This window comes from Thunnus albacares, chromosome 10 (assembly GCF_914725855.1).
Source record: "Thunnus albacares chromosome 10, fThuAlb1.1, whole genome shotgun sequence".
NCBI classification, from domain to species: Eukaryota; Metazoa; Chordata; class Actinopteri; order Scombriformes; family Scombridae; genus Thunnus; species Thunnus albacares.
The window spans coordinates 4070585-4086071 of record NC_058115.1 but is presented as its reverse complement, the minus strand read 5'-3'; the positions used below and the strand labels follow the sequence as shown (position 1 = coordinate 4086071).

General features: G+C 38.6%; 1 long non-coding RNA gene across 1 annotated transcript; it reads right to left on the bottom strand.

Annotated features, from left to right (window-relative positions):
- Positions 1–1233: 1233 nt before the first annotated feature.
- On the bottom strand, positions 1234–8319 carry LOC122989955. The gene is made up of 3 exons (XR_006405222.1): positions 8307–8319; positions 6570–6573; positions 1234–1313 (listed from the first exon to the last, which is right to left on the bottom strand). It is a non-coding gene; the product is annotated as an uncharacterized LOC122989955 (long non-coding RNA).
- Between the last annotated feature and the right edge of the window lie 7168 nt (positions 8320–15487).

Here is a 15487-nt window from a genome sequence, read left to right as displayed (position 1 = left end):
CATGACTGTGGAATACTTCTCTGACAGTGAGTTCTTCCTTTTATTGATAATAGACAAAATGTTTTAATGACAAAATGCAAGCCGGGGAAATATATCATAACAAAGACATCACTGTAATAAGAAATGGCCTTATTATTACAAGTGTACAAATGCAATGTAACTGCGTATGAGCAGATATAATCTGATGAATGCCTGTGTGCTCAGCTGTGTATATTTGAGGATGTATGAGTGACATCTACATTGAGTTTGCACACTGTTGTGTTCATGTCATGCTCTTGAATGTTAAGCCCTTTTCATACATGGAAGATGGATCTTTGCTGGTGTCAGATATCTGCTAAAAGGCAGCAGTTTGTCATTCACACTACTCTCTTCACACATGACCTTTCCGGATAGTTTTTTTTCTCCTTCCTCTCTACAGCAGCAGCACTGCTGGAGGTCATCTCCTCTCTCTTCCTGTGTTTTCTGTCTCTGTCATACTTATACTATGAAGATAGGTAGAAAAATATCATTTAACTTCTCAGATATGACTTTGGTATTCTTCTGTCTAGAGTCAACACCACCTAATCCTTTTCTTAATGCACTAGTTTGACATCAAAGTGTCTAAACTTGACCAGACTGTCTCTTATCACGTAGCGGTTTTAATTGATGTTGATTTTAAAATAGTTTTACTTGTCTTAAAAGCACGTCGTGATCTTGCAGCAGCCTACTTGTCTGACATGCTGGTGATGTATGAACCAGGACAAGCCTTCAGGCAGATCTTTTAGTTGTTCCAGTTCCTTTCTGCACCTCCACCTCTTTAGTCTGGCTTTTTTTGTAAAAGTCTGTGTAAAGGGAAATCAGAGATCTCTTTTTAATTATACATGTTAGAAAAAAATTGCTTAAAACATGTGAAAAGACTGTGAACCATGTAGTCATGAATCGTAGAGTTAAGACTGTTTCACCGTTTCTGTGTTCAGGATATTTTGGACGGGCTTTTTATTTAGATATTCTAGGTTAGCAGAGCAGTGTCTCTCAGTAATGGCATTGTCCGTGCACTAAGCTTTGTTAGCATAAATGTACAGTCCCCCACACTCCTCTGGTCTTACTGGAGTCATTAGCTGTTGTAGCCACCCTGAGGATGTATCACCCCAGTAGCTGAATGGTGCTAGCAGGGTTGTTAAGCTATGTTTTTGTAAAAATCATGAAGTTAAGAGTGGTGATCTGCAGTTCATCCATGTTGTTCACCAGAGACCATATACTGGCGAGGAAAATGCTGGGTAGAGACAGCCAATGAGAATTAGCCTTAGCTTAACCCTTAGCCCTCCTCTCTTTCCCTGTTTGCTTACACTGTCTTCCAGCCGGCTGAGCTGGGTTGATAGCCACCAGCTGTCATGGTATTAGCTGTTTTTCACCATTTTTGGTCAACGGTAGCACTCAAGGAGTTATTTCAAACCCAGCTGAAGCGTACGTTGACAGGTAGAATCAGTGTTAAAGCTCCGGTCCACCCAGAAGATATATCCATGTCCCGCTGCATGTGCAGTACTGCTGCGGTAGCTGCACCCGTGTGGCTGCCTGCACTCTGTCTAGTCTCACCCTCTCTGCCTCAGGCTGTGTTGCCGATGCTACTCCAGTGCCTTCACCATCACTACAGACATACTCCTGCAGCTGCTACATCCAGCCCCTCACTGGCGCTTTTCAGCAAAGACATGAGTAACATTGATAATGAACTTCATTGAAAAAAGTGACAATTTAACATATCAATGTTTTGTGATGGATCACTTGTTAACTAGTCATTTAAGTTACATTTTTACTGAAGTAAGTCCATATTTATCTACAAAATATATGTCAAATAAACTTTTCGTTACCTTATGTTTGAAATATCATCCATGTGGCTTGTCTTACATCTACAGACAAGCTCTATTTTAAATTGTATATATTTTTAAGGGACTTCAGCATGAGTGTTGTTAAGTTCAGAGGCTCCAAGGCCGTTCAGTGGACAGAATACTGCTTGTTTTTTTAATCATTCAAATTTGGCTTGGTGGTGAATTACACATTTTTCTGTGGTGTGAAAAACTCAGGACACATAGTTATTATTGCTTTACACGGACTTTAAATATGTTTATTATTTTTTAGGAGCATAGAGGGAATACAAATAAACAAAAAAACAAAACAAAAAAGCACATCGGTGATAATAATAACCACAGTCATAATTTAAATGAAATACAAAGCAGTTTTTCTTTAAAGAAAACAAAAGTGCATTAACATAGTAAAAAAATGAATAAAGCAAAGTGCTTCACACTGGACTCAACACATTAATCCTTCACCTGAAAACATTTCAGTACAGGGAACACACCTCCTCTAACTTCATTATGAAATCTCAGTCTCTCCAGGTGTGATGTGTTTGCCATTTTGCTCAAACACAAATCATATGTGGGTAAAGAGTCCATTTTCCACACTTGCAAGATTAATGTTTTTGCAATTACCATTCCAAACAATACAGACATTTTTTCATACTTACTGGCCAAGATAAGATAAGGAGCTTGTTGCTCCAAGGATGGCTATGAGAGGATCGTGTCCCCAATTCTTCCCAAAATCCTCGGAGAGACAATGAAAAATGCTTTTCCAATATGTGTAAGATTTACTGTATAACCAGAGAGAATGTGTGAAGTTTCTGATCAGAGACTTACATTGATTATAAAGTTTCGCCTGGCTTTTGATTAGAATATTTCATGGCCGTTGTTTATTTTATTGTATTCATGTTGGAACATGTTCTACTTCCTCTTATCAATTTTATTTATCTATGTCTTTTATCTATTTTCCTTTTTTTTTCATTTTTATATGGACTCTGTTATGTTCTTGACTTTAACAACATAAATGACAAAGTAATTAGTCACCTAACATGCTCTTTCTCTTGATCCTTCTCTATCTCTCTCAAAAACAACATAAAAAACCTTGCTAACCGCCTATGTTAGGTGCCAGGTGTCAGGTGGAACATGGAATTGAGGCCTTTGTCACAAAGGCCTCGAAGGCTCCAGCTGCCCACTGATAAAAGACCCTGAGATGAGGTCGAAAAAAACAGTAAGTGGACCTACTGTAGCTTGGATTGTACATTGTTTTGTATAAAAGTTTCCGCCAAATTAAAAAATGTAAATGTAAAATGAGTTCCTACAATATGCAGACGAGGAGCAGAACCACAGTTTGAATGTATTAATTAGTCTTTATTAATTGTTTGCACAATTATATATTTACAAGCCGTTGCAACACCAACATACATCAGTTGCCTGTTTATTTAATTAAGAACATATTTGGATTGATGTATATTAATATGTTGTGAGTGTTCACTGCTGCCATTAACTAATTAGTACTGAAAGTACAGCTGAGGCTGTCATTAGTAGACGTCATTAGTTTTGCATGTATTTGGTCATAAGCCAAAGTATTGAACAAATTGAAATTTTGATCTGATGATAGAGCTAGATAAAAGGTAAAGGATCACAAATTTATTGAAAAACCTTTATTTAAGCTTTGGAAATCATTGAGAATCTCATTTGCAGTGATATGGAGATAATGTGATTAGGATACAGAAAAAACCTTGAATGAAGTTTGTGCTCAAATCCAAGTAGTCGATGCTGAGATAGATGAAAAGTCAGGGTCACCAAAGTCATTTGGAATAACTTAAATAATCATCTCAGGACCTTGAATATCAATGCCAAATTTAATGACAGTCCATCTAATAGGTGTCATAAGTGGAAGACTGGCCCACAGCCCTAGAACCCCGCCGCTGGATTGGCTAACAATGAAACAAAACAAAAAAAGTTTTGGTTTTGATTTAATGAGTTGCTCATGTAAGGCTGATTTGCTGCATATCTTTGCTTGTGATTCATTATTTTCCATGATTATATTCACATTTGGATGAACAGTTGTTCACTTGATGTTGCACCGCCCCCCAGACCATCCCACTCAGAGCTGAGCATTTCAGTGAATTACAGTTAACAATAGGAGGCCTTCGCTGATGTTCTCCTCAATGTGATTTGCTTGTGCTCTCTGTGCAGTGATTTTACAATGAAATTCTTCTTCTTCTGCTTTTAATATAGATATTGTTTGTACCTCAAACCACACGGGCAAAAAACCCTCATTTAAAATACATCTTTGAAAATATGCTGACATGAGGCGTGTGTATGTTTTGCATATACATGATATGTATAAAGTATATGGCAGGTATATGAAAATGCTTTCCCATCTTTTGGGTGTCAATGAGGCCAAACTATAGACTGATTGATTAATCAATAACAGGCTGTGGAGAGAGGGGTCGGGGGCAGTGTGAGGGGGGTAAGGGAGAACAGGAGTGATTGATAATACATAAGCCAGAGTGAAAAGGATGGAGCCAGAGAGAATGAAGGAGTGAGAAAGAGAATGGGAACTGAAGATTGATTGACATCTGGTGAGAGACAAGCTAAAAGCCAGGAGATGCATGACGGAAAACTGATTGAAAAGAGGGAGAGGGCAGTGATTGATTGAAGGATATTACTTTGAAAGGATGAGAGACTGTAAGATGGGGGCGTTGGAGAGGAGGGAGGTGGGGCGGGGAGGGGAGGGGAGGGCAGAGGTGTGTGAGTATATCTTAGTCAAAGGTGTCACAGGGCAGTTAAAGATGTGAGTATAGTCACGTGACACACCGTTTTGACCAGAAGAAGCTCGGCTAGTGGGCTAACGTAACCATTTCTATCTAAACCAAGCACCAGTCAAACATCAAACAGCTGACTGAGCATGTAGCAAAAAGCATTCTGTCTGAGCGCTGAGTCCACAATCACAGCACACCTGATATCTGATGCTGTCCACACAAACAACACCTCAAATGAATACTGAGATTCAACAGATTCCAGCAGTATAACTTCTATCACTGTCTGACCTAAACTCACTAACAACAGAAAAAAACACCTTTGTGCAGTTACAACTACAAACTGTGTCTTATCTTTGCTGTTTTTGTAATCAAAAGTTGTGTCTGGTCACAGATACTCCAATGTCTCTGGGTCATTTTGAGTCGATTCCAGCCATTATTCATTCGCATGGCATGGGGAGGGTATTGCAGTAAGCCTACCTGCTAGCCTTCAATGCCAACACACAGGCTACATCTCCATCTGGTGGTTGAATCATAGTATTGACACAGATTTGACACTACTTTCTAGAGGTCATGACCTTTCAACAGAAGGGTGAACTGTCCAAATCGACCAGTGGGTTAGAGATATTGATGCACGTCAAGACAGTATTGCTCAGGTTAGCTGAGATCATGACGCAGCAGAGCGGAGCATAGAGCGTGCGATAGCAGCTTGCTATGTTCAAAAACATTGTTCGTTCTTTGACAAAACTATGCCAGGCCGAAAACGATTTTTCACTGTGCCAGAAATACTGGAAAGACTAACTTCGAAAAGTAGGACTGCCAAAATCCCCATAGATTCAGATTCAGATGATGAGGACCTGATTCTGACCTGGACAACAACAGTGTGGATTGGCTCGCCCAAGATCCACACCGTCGTATCAAGATGAGATATGAGATCCATATCTCATCTTGATATTGTTATCGATTACTTATTTATTTGGTGTCCAACATTTAGAACAGTGGGAATTTACCAGCTTGAATACTGTGCATGTATAATTTCCCTGAACAATCTGCTTGTGTTAGCTAGGCTGTTAGCAATGCCAAGATGGTGCCTACAGAGAGAGAGTGTATGAGACAGTGGCCATCACTGTGTAATGCTGCGTCATTACATGTAACTGTGGGTTTTCACTAGAATTTCCATTCAGGATGCATTACTGCTTTTTGATTGTATGACAACAAAAGTTTATAGGCTAAATTTACGCCATTCACAAGGCAAGTCACTGACAATAACATGCAATAATAACATTTTTTCAATTTCTGGTCACTATTATTACCTCTCACTATAAATCACTATAGTCCATATATTGTTACTTTTATATTTTGAGTCACAATTTCAGAGCTTTAGGCCAGTGATTGACTACATGTTTCAATCCTAACTTTTATCTCTTCTGTCGTTTCCAAAGTGAAAATGAGGACGATGATGATGATGATGAAGATTACATGCCAGGGCTATCACTGAGTGGCTCATCATCCAGGTCAAATAGTTATTTTTGTTCCTCTTCCAAGTAACAGGCCTTAGTTTTAAAGATATTACACAGAAGTGCTCCCAGCTACTTTTAAATTATTTTATGAAAGTGGGAGAAGTTCATCGTCATAACACCAGCGCCGGTGTAGCAAATTAAAATATTTATAGATTCAAGTCTAACATGGGTGTGAACTCTTTTCTGTATTCTGGGGCCGTAAGTTTTCTCTTTTAATTAAGGACAAGTCAAAGCTTTGAGTCAAAGGCCAAACAATGACTCCTAGGCAGTGTTCTTGAATACAATGAGGGTGTCTAGATATGTTTTGTGTTTTTAACCTTTTATTCTCTGATATCTGCATTTTGTCTTTTTGATGTGATATTATGTGAGGCTATGTTACCTTTTGTACTTCCTCAAAATATTATACTGTTTGTTCTTAAAATTCAGTGCTCTACATTTAGTGCTTATTTTGGAACATTTCTTCATATCAGACGATGAACATCTTTTTCCATCTTGTTAAATGGTTGATGGGCAGTTGAAACATCAGGCACAACACTGGAAATAAGTCCAGAACTTTACTGTTTTAAAGTATAATATGTTGTATTTTATAATATACTGGAGTGTTTGGATACAATATAATGTCATAATGTCATTAGTATGATACTGAAAACTTCTATCAACATTTCCTGCTTCCCGATAGTCCGTAGAATTCGATGCCCAGCTTTATGTCTTTTAACTCATAGACAAGATACTTCTCATAATTTTTTTTAAATGTATTTTATTTTAAAGGGACAGTGTACAGCTCCAACATAAATGTCACCATTTGATGTACCGTACCAGATTATAGCTTCAAGCTAATTAACATCTGTAGTCCCTTGGCAGGCCAGAGCAAAGAAACAGCACACACACACACACTACGCACAATATTACATCAAAAATGTATGCTTGTCAAATAAAAGCAAGTCATCGAGACCATAAGATAGAATATCAAAATCAGTGAGTGTAGAGCTGAGCAGCTTTTAACAGACTTTTTAAGTTGGCTTTGAAAGTGCTGATGGAGCTGCAGCTCTTCACATCGTCAGGCAGGCTGTTCCATTGATTTGTGGCTGTTACAGAGAAAGCTGACTGTCCAAATACAGTGCAGTGAAATGGTCTGGTACAATCTTGTATAGAGGATAGAGATTCTGGAGGATCTAATAGAACTTACTGAGTGAGTGTACACAAAGTCACATAGTGGAGGAGGGGCCAAACCATTTAAAATTTTATAAACTAGGCATAAATTTGAGAATAATCTAAAATTGTTAAAGCGTAGTAAATTGTATTTCAATTATCAACTTCAGCATTTCCTCAGCATTAACAGTGATCCAGGTGATTGTCTGTACATAAATGGCAAACTAAAGCCTGATGCAAACCCTTGGGGCCCAAAACATACTAATCCCATATGAAAGTAAGAAATCACAAGGAGCTACAAACTCAATCAAGTCTTTTGTTCTATTAATACATCTTTTGACTGAACTAAGGCTGAGAATGTCCTATCAGTGTGGTTCTTACTGTATATCCCTGGAACACTGACATTGTCCCTTATCCATTTACACAAACATATTTGCTGTGTTACAACCTCATAAAAGTTGCCTGAGAATATGTACCACTAAAACACCATTTCTGAGTAGCCTACCTTATTCTGAAATGAAAATATATGACATGAATAGCTAAGACTGTTCCATAAGCCTGTAAATGAAGGGAATACAGATCAGGTGCAAAGGGTTAAACACTTCCCATTCTGAACAAATATTCCCCTCGGACCAGAACAACACATGATTTGATTTCCTCCAAGAATAAATAATATCATATTATAATCTGCCTTGGTTGCTCAGGTTGCTGGATGGATTTCAGAGTGATCCACATCGTCTGTTTTCTCATGGGAGAGGCTTTGTGGCACATCCACTCCACGCTGCACTCCACTACCATCAAACAGTCACAGCACACTGTGTCATGACTAAACCCGCTCCACCTACTGATGATGAATTCCTCCTGACCCTGTGTCCACCTGCACTGCAGGATCATATCTATGGCCATGAACTGACCACATGTCAGTCACCATGCTGGCTGCATCATTAACTCTACATCCGCATGTGTTCTTACCCACAGACAAACCTTTGCAACAGCCGGCACCACACAGGTCTAGGTTCATAGCTGTAGCACTGTGAGGGCACATTTATGCTCCCTGGTTGCTCAAAAGAACATGGAGTTTTTTTTGTTTTGTATTATTCTCTATGAAATTTATGCAAATTAAGTTGTGTTGAAAAATATGCCTCTGAAAAAAACTCTGCACAGCAAACAGCACCTTCATCACACAGCGTGCCACGCATAAATTGCTTCAGCTTTAAAGAGGTCATATTATGCCCCTTTCCCAGTTTAATATTTTCATTTTTGTGGTCTATTTACAAACATTTGCATGTTTTTATGGTCAAAAAGAACCTAGTTACAGCTGTACAAGCCATGAATACAGCCTGAAACAGTGCTCAGTGTCTCTCTCTTCTGATTGGCTGACTGTTTTCTGAGTGATGCATGCCCAGGCCAACCACAAGTAACAGACAGAGAGCTGAGGAGAAGAGAGAAATTAGCACGACCATATATGACAGCAAAGAGCTGAGCTGAAATGAAACAAGTGCACATAAATTAAGAAAATAACATAAACAAACATATTTTGTTTCTGTCAGGAGGGGCGAGAGGTCCCACGCCCCTCCGAAGCTATGATAGGGGAAACGCTGAGCATATAGTTGTGACATCACAATCTTAAGGAAGTCCAAATAGCTCATTTAAAGGCACACTTTCTGAATACATGCTGTATACATTTCTCTGTGGACTGAGCGCTTTGATACTTTGACAGTATTTCTACAGCACCTTGACCTGCTTTATAATCAAAAAAGAAATGGAAATCTCGCTTTCTACAATATGTCCCCTTTAAGACTAATCCACCAAGGTCGGCATAAACCCTTTTATAACTGGAGCATTCTCTAATCTAATAAGACTTGCTGGCCACGATGCCTGCAAATTACAAACATCATAGCAGTAGTAGAGTTGTTGTGGCTAAGTGTCACTGAATTAGCTGTGATCTTGCTTTGCACGGATGAGGCTACAAATACATATTTTATCAGCCAAATAATGAAATGTAGATATAATTTGCATTTGTGTGACTGTAACAGGCGCAAAGAGGTTTTATTTTCTGTCCTGTGCTGTTAGGCAGCTCTCAACTCACTGTGCCAAATTGGTGCATGATCTGCATGTCTTTCTGATTTGATGGTTTTGGTGATACAACATGCTCTTGGGTGATTGTGGCCTGATTGATTATCCTGGCATGAGTGGATATCTAAACTCCACACAGTCTTTTAATTTCTCTGGCTTTTGAGGCCCAAAATGAATTTAGATTCAACTGATCTCGTTTAAAGTGTACACATTAAAACCAGCTTTTTCACTTTCTGTACTGCATAGGTAATGTCACTGTTCAGGAACAAGCGTGGTGGCCAAGAAATTTAAGTATTTGTAAATATACCCAATGTTTCAGCCTTATTCTTATTCAGTCTGCATCACTGACAAAAATCTAATTTTTGCTCCATATCACAGATATTTTAATGAGAACTGTGTGCCATCTGTCTGAACTATCTGAATCTAAAGCTCAGTTGGGTTGTGCAAACAGACAGTGGGACTCCTGCATTTCCTTGTTTTTATCCTAAATCTTTTTCTGTGAGGTTTGCTCATATGAGTGTTCCGAAATTCAGAAACTCTCTTAACTGCACAAACATTTTGTAAACTAATAATTTAACATATGAATTTAATGAATGCCAACCGTTCATGAGTAGGTGCACAATCAATGGCCCCAAATTGCCATATAGGTTACATGTTCCTTTCATTTGTGGGAGAGTTTTATTCACAAAAATGTCATTTGAGGGTAAAAAGTAAAATTTGCATCAGCAGATGGAAACAATGAATAAAGAAGTTTCAGTATTCGTATTAAGGGACATGAAAAAACTTGAAATGATCACTAAAGCTGTCAATGCTGTGTCATCACCTAGGCTACCATGACAGTAGGACAGGAAGAAGGACTGAGTTCACTTAAAGTTGAATGCCAAAAGGCATCTTGCTAAAGCAGAATGATCCATGACTTATACGGGTGGCAGTTAAGTGGACGTGACACTCATTAAGAAAATCATTCTATTACAGCTGATGTTACACTGTAAGGTGTTATTAACGGAGGATATTCTCCTGGAAAGCGACTTGCTTTGAGACCCTGAGGCAGCTAGTGGAGTGTGAGAATTTTTCTAGCAATGTGGACTGTATAAGTTGTCATACTGAAGCCATTGTTGAACCTCTCAGTAAACTGATAAATCATAATTCTCCTACTTTAGCTGATTTCAATAACATTTAATGTCTAAATTCAGTCAGATTAATGAGTCATAATTCTTAAGTCAAACTAGTGTTTTTCATACGACAAGTCTGGACCATGTGTGAATTTGTTTATGCCTAAGAGAAAATTGGTGAATGTTGTAATCCTTATGATTTCAGTCCTGGTAGATCTGGTGACACCTGTGGTTACTGGTGGTAACAGAAAGTGTGGTTTAATACAACAGCCAACACTCCTTGAGTAGCTCCTTTGTCAGAAACACACCAGAGGAGCAACTGGTGTATCAGTTTACAGTGCAGCCAAACAAACTCATGTTTTATTAAAGGAGTCAGTCAATAACTGGCATCACTTCACAATAACAACCACCCTGTGTTTCACCAGCTAAATGCTCTCAATGTTGAGAGAGGTTCACATTTTTTCTTTTAATCTTAAAACAACCATCAGGTGCCCATATGAACATTGAAAAAAGTTTTTCTTGCTGTAATCACTCCTCCCGTTTATCCTGACCATTAGAAGATCCCTTCATAATGCACTTACAATGGAAATGATGGGGGACAAAATCCAGCCCTCATTTTGAGAAAAAATAGATTTAAAAGCTTATGTGAAGATAATATGAAGCTTCGGCCATCTGAGTTAGTCAAATAAAACATATCTTACACAGTTACAGTCTTTTTAGTAAAAAAAAAAATCCCTATTTGTGTTTCAATGGATAGAAGTAAACTTTTAAACATATTTTTGAATGGAAGGACAGTGGATTTGGTCCCCCATCACTTCCAATGAATGTGCATTATAAAGGGATCTCTTAATGACATAACATTAACATCAGCAATGCTGGATTAAATGCTGCATTGTTTCCTGTGAATCGGTCATGCATGTGTGGATTTGAATCTTGTGTGGGGTTGGCAGACTCCATAACTACACAATGAAAATCCACTGTTGTTGAAAAAACGTAAGCTGTAAGAAGTTTGTGCAACTTTCCCCAGTCGCAATGGCCACATTTATGAGAAATATGCCAGGTTCAAACATACCAGTTTACTTTAAGAGGAAATATGTTGTATGAGTGCCTCTTGCATGAGGCCCAATAATGCAAAAGACACAAGCAGTTCTGCACCACAGTCCCTTTAAATTAACAAATTTGAAGTCTTGCGTGGCAGCTCTGGCAGGAACTGAAGGGAGCAATGCATGCTCAAAAACTGCTGAATTCAAGCAGCTCAGCCAGTAGTGTAGACAAAAATCACAGTGTGTATGGGCACAGAGAAAATCAGGTGGGCCTCGCCCGTCCAAAACCAATCATAGTGAAAAGGTTCTGAAACACGTATGTTAACTAAAATAGGCTATTATAACTACACTTGCCTGAATGCACAGCAGTTTAATCATACAAGCCTTATACATCATCAGAGGTAATGTTACAGGCACCAAGACGAACATCAACAGCATCACATAGTCTGGAACAGCGGCCACATATTCACACACACACACAGCGGACAGACGCAACAGCATCATTAATCAAAAGTATGAGTAGAGGTACACTAGCACCAACATCCTCAATAACGTTAAAAATGACCTGAACATAGCCTGGCATGGTGGCCACAATAACCACACACATACACACACAGATGCCATACACAGCAACATCAGCATGAAATCCAATTGTACACCCAACAAAACCTATATCCCATAAACAGTAATACTGAAATAGGCAATAGGCTACTACAGTCAGAAATTGTAAATTAGCTTACTTTTGATGATCACAGCAGGAGACAACAGGGCTTGGTGTTGAACACTGAAATTATTTCATTATAGTCCAACACTTCAGTCAGTTCTTTTAGGGGACAAAGAGTTCAGTCTGTATGTCATCATTGATGCCCTGATGCCAGTTTTTATCCAACTGACAGTTAAAAAGAGTCTTTCAACAGTACAGCTTGTTATGGGTAGGGTGGCGAGTGCCCCTAGGAGACGATTCATTTTGGGAAATATGTCAAGGGTGCATGCGTCAAGCACCTCAACAAGTGATGGAAAGGCCCTGTCCACTGTGACCTTTTTCTTCAGCTGCTGTAAAAACACTTCATGTTCTGCATCTTCCACAGCGATGGAGAAGTGTGTGCTGGTGGGCTATATTAATCCCTCTTCACCAAAGGTGTTTGACTGAGGCAAGAATGCAGCTAGCTAGCAGACAGTAGGCTTCTTTTCCTGTGTGCAATGCATGGGCTGTACACTGAGTGAGAGAGGAGGAGCTGCTTACAATCTGGCATTTGCAAAATGCACTGCCACTTAAAAAAAATCTGACCTATCATCATCATCATATGAAACAAGAAGCAAGAAACAAGAGCTGTTTTATTTTTATTGGTAGTCAGATAATTGAAACAGTCTTCAGTGACTGCTATTCGGTGGATGATCTAGTGAAAAAGGAAGCCTTCTGATTGGCTACGTGCCTGAGCTCAGCTTATAGGATATGGATGAATTTGGCATCTATATTCTTATCACTTGTTGGAGAAGTTGAACAACATGACAATACTGCAAAAACCTCAATGTATGCTGTTCAAAAACATCTTTCCTCTCCCTCCTCTTTTGCTGTACTGTTATTTCTCTCTCTAGTTTCTCCTCCATACTCCCCTTGCCTCCTGTCTAAACATTGCTAATCTGCTTTGACATTTCATTGCTCAACAAAATAATTTAAACCTCAGAGAGAGAGAGAAGGGGGGAGGTGGAGAGAGATGGAATGACACACACACAAACACATTATACACACTAAGGACAGGAGAGTGAGAGAGACTGACATTTGCACACACCATGGGGCTGCTAACATAGAGAATGAGACATGATGTGACCGTGCTCAGAGCCTCAAGTTTAAACTCACACCTCAGAGCCTTGCTACAACTTCATGCTGTTTAGTTAGACCTACCAGAGTGTGTGTGTGTGTGTGTGTGTGCTTACGTGTCACTGGAAAAGTTTCAATATTTCAAAGAAAATTTTTGTGCTTGCTCCCAGAACAAAACTTACATGAACTCACTTTTTATGGACATGTTTCTACTTAGTTTATAGAGTGTTTACCATGTGGTTGCTAAGTGGTTGTCAGGGTGTATACAGTCTGCAGCTGGGTGGTTGCTAGAGAAATGGGCATGGTTGCTGTTGGGCATTACCAGGTGGTTTCTTGGGTGTTACATGAATACTTCAATATTTTGGGAAATGCATTCATTTGCTTTCTTTCCAACAGTGAGATTAAAAGATCATGTCTAGTCATTAAATCAGAAGGTGGAAACAGTACTAATTAGCCTAGATTAGCATAAAGAGTTGTAACAGGAGGAACAGCTGTCCTGGTGTGATAAGTAGATGTTCCATTTGAACCTTCACAAATTTCTAACCATGCTTATTAATTGTTTGTTTGAGCCAATGTTCCATATTTAATCCGGAGCATTGCAAACACTTAATATCATGGGTCTGTTTGTGTTTAGAGTTGTTTTTGTTACATCGACATTTCCTGGTCAAACACACATTAAGTATTGTTTCAATTCATTTTTTGTTGAGGCAAATGAACACTTCCTGATTTCAGTCCCTGGGTGACATCATCAATGGGGTAAATCAAGTGTGGTGGGGGGATCATTGGGTTCAGTGTTATGCTGATTAGTATTTGTAATGATTAGTTTTCATGACATTTGGAGATGAATATTAAAGGCTTGTTTGTACTGATGGTGTTTCTGATACAAGATTGTGATTTAGCTGTTTAGGCATGAGAGACACACACCCCTGAATGAAATATGGCTCTGACTACACTGATTATTCAGTAGATAGAAGATAGTATAGGCTATACTTAATAAACATTGCCACTCTGCCTACACAGCAGTGGTAGGTTAATAATTGCCCGTTGGCCAAATCTGGCACTCCAGCAAATATATTTGGCTTCTTGATGAAACCTTTTTTTGACTTCTATGTATACATAATTTTTCACAAATCTACTGTGGAAAAACTAAAATACAAGGCTTGTGTAAGTCCCAATTAATCTAACCTTGTCACATCTAATACCTTGTCTTTACATACTTGCACCATGGTAACACCACGCAGATGCTGAAATTAGTCTTATAAACCCACCAGAAATGACAATTTAATGTATGAATTCTGACAGTTTTCATTCCACAACTTTAGCCTGTTGGACCAGAACTGATTTGTTCTTCACAAACACAAATGGGTGGCAGACTAACAAAAATGGTGTGTTGAAGCCATTTATTCAACCACAGACTTTCACTCAACTATAAATGAAGTAGGAGCAGGATATATTGGTGGATAACCAATGAAGAAAATCTCTAGTCTCGAAGTACAGCACAAAGCATATATTCAGTCATTTTTAGACAAATGAGTATTAAAAAAAAAGCTTTAACACTGTTAGCCTTCACTTACTTATGGGAAACATGACATCTACCCTCAGATACACTGTTAGAAATCATATTTTATTCATAAATGAATTAAAAGAAATAAATACAGGCCTGTGTTTCCACTGTGTTGCTTAATGACCTCCCAGTGAAAAACCATGAAAAACAGATCTGTGCTTGAACCTAATTGCTCATCTCTGTTGTACAGAGACATATTATAACAAAACCTGTGCTCAAGGACCATATCTGACAACCTGCACTTCAGCCAAAGACACTGCATAAAATTTCCGAAAGGGTGGGTAAAACTGTTATCTGTCAAGAAACATAAAAACGTTCTGTCCTTGTGGTTTGATGCATACTGGCCAAACAAAGATGAAGATTTGTTTTTCTGAACACAACACTGCTATATGGACTCAAAATATGGAATATGCTCATTAAAGTTCTGGGGAATATTAAAAAAACCTCAAATTCCACCTAAATTTGTCATACTTCCTCTAACTCATAATATATGGTGGCAGAATATGCACCTTTTGTGCTTGAATCCATGTAACTCAAAGATATAATATAATAATATAATATATTGTGTTTTTAATGTCTGGGTGTGGCACCTGGACGTTGGCTCTGGCAA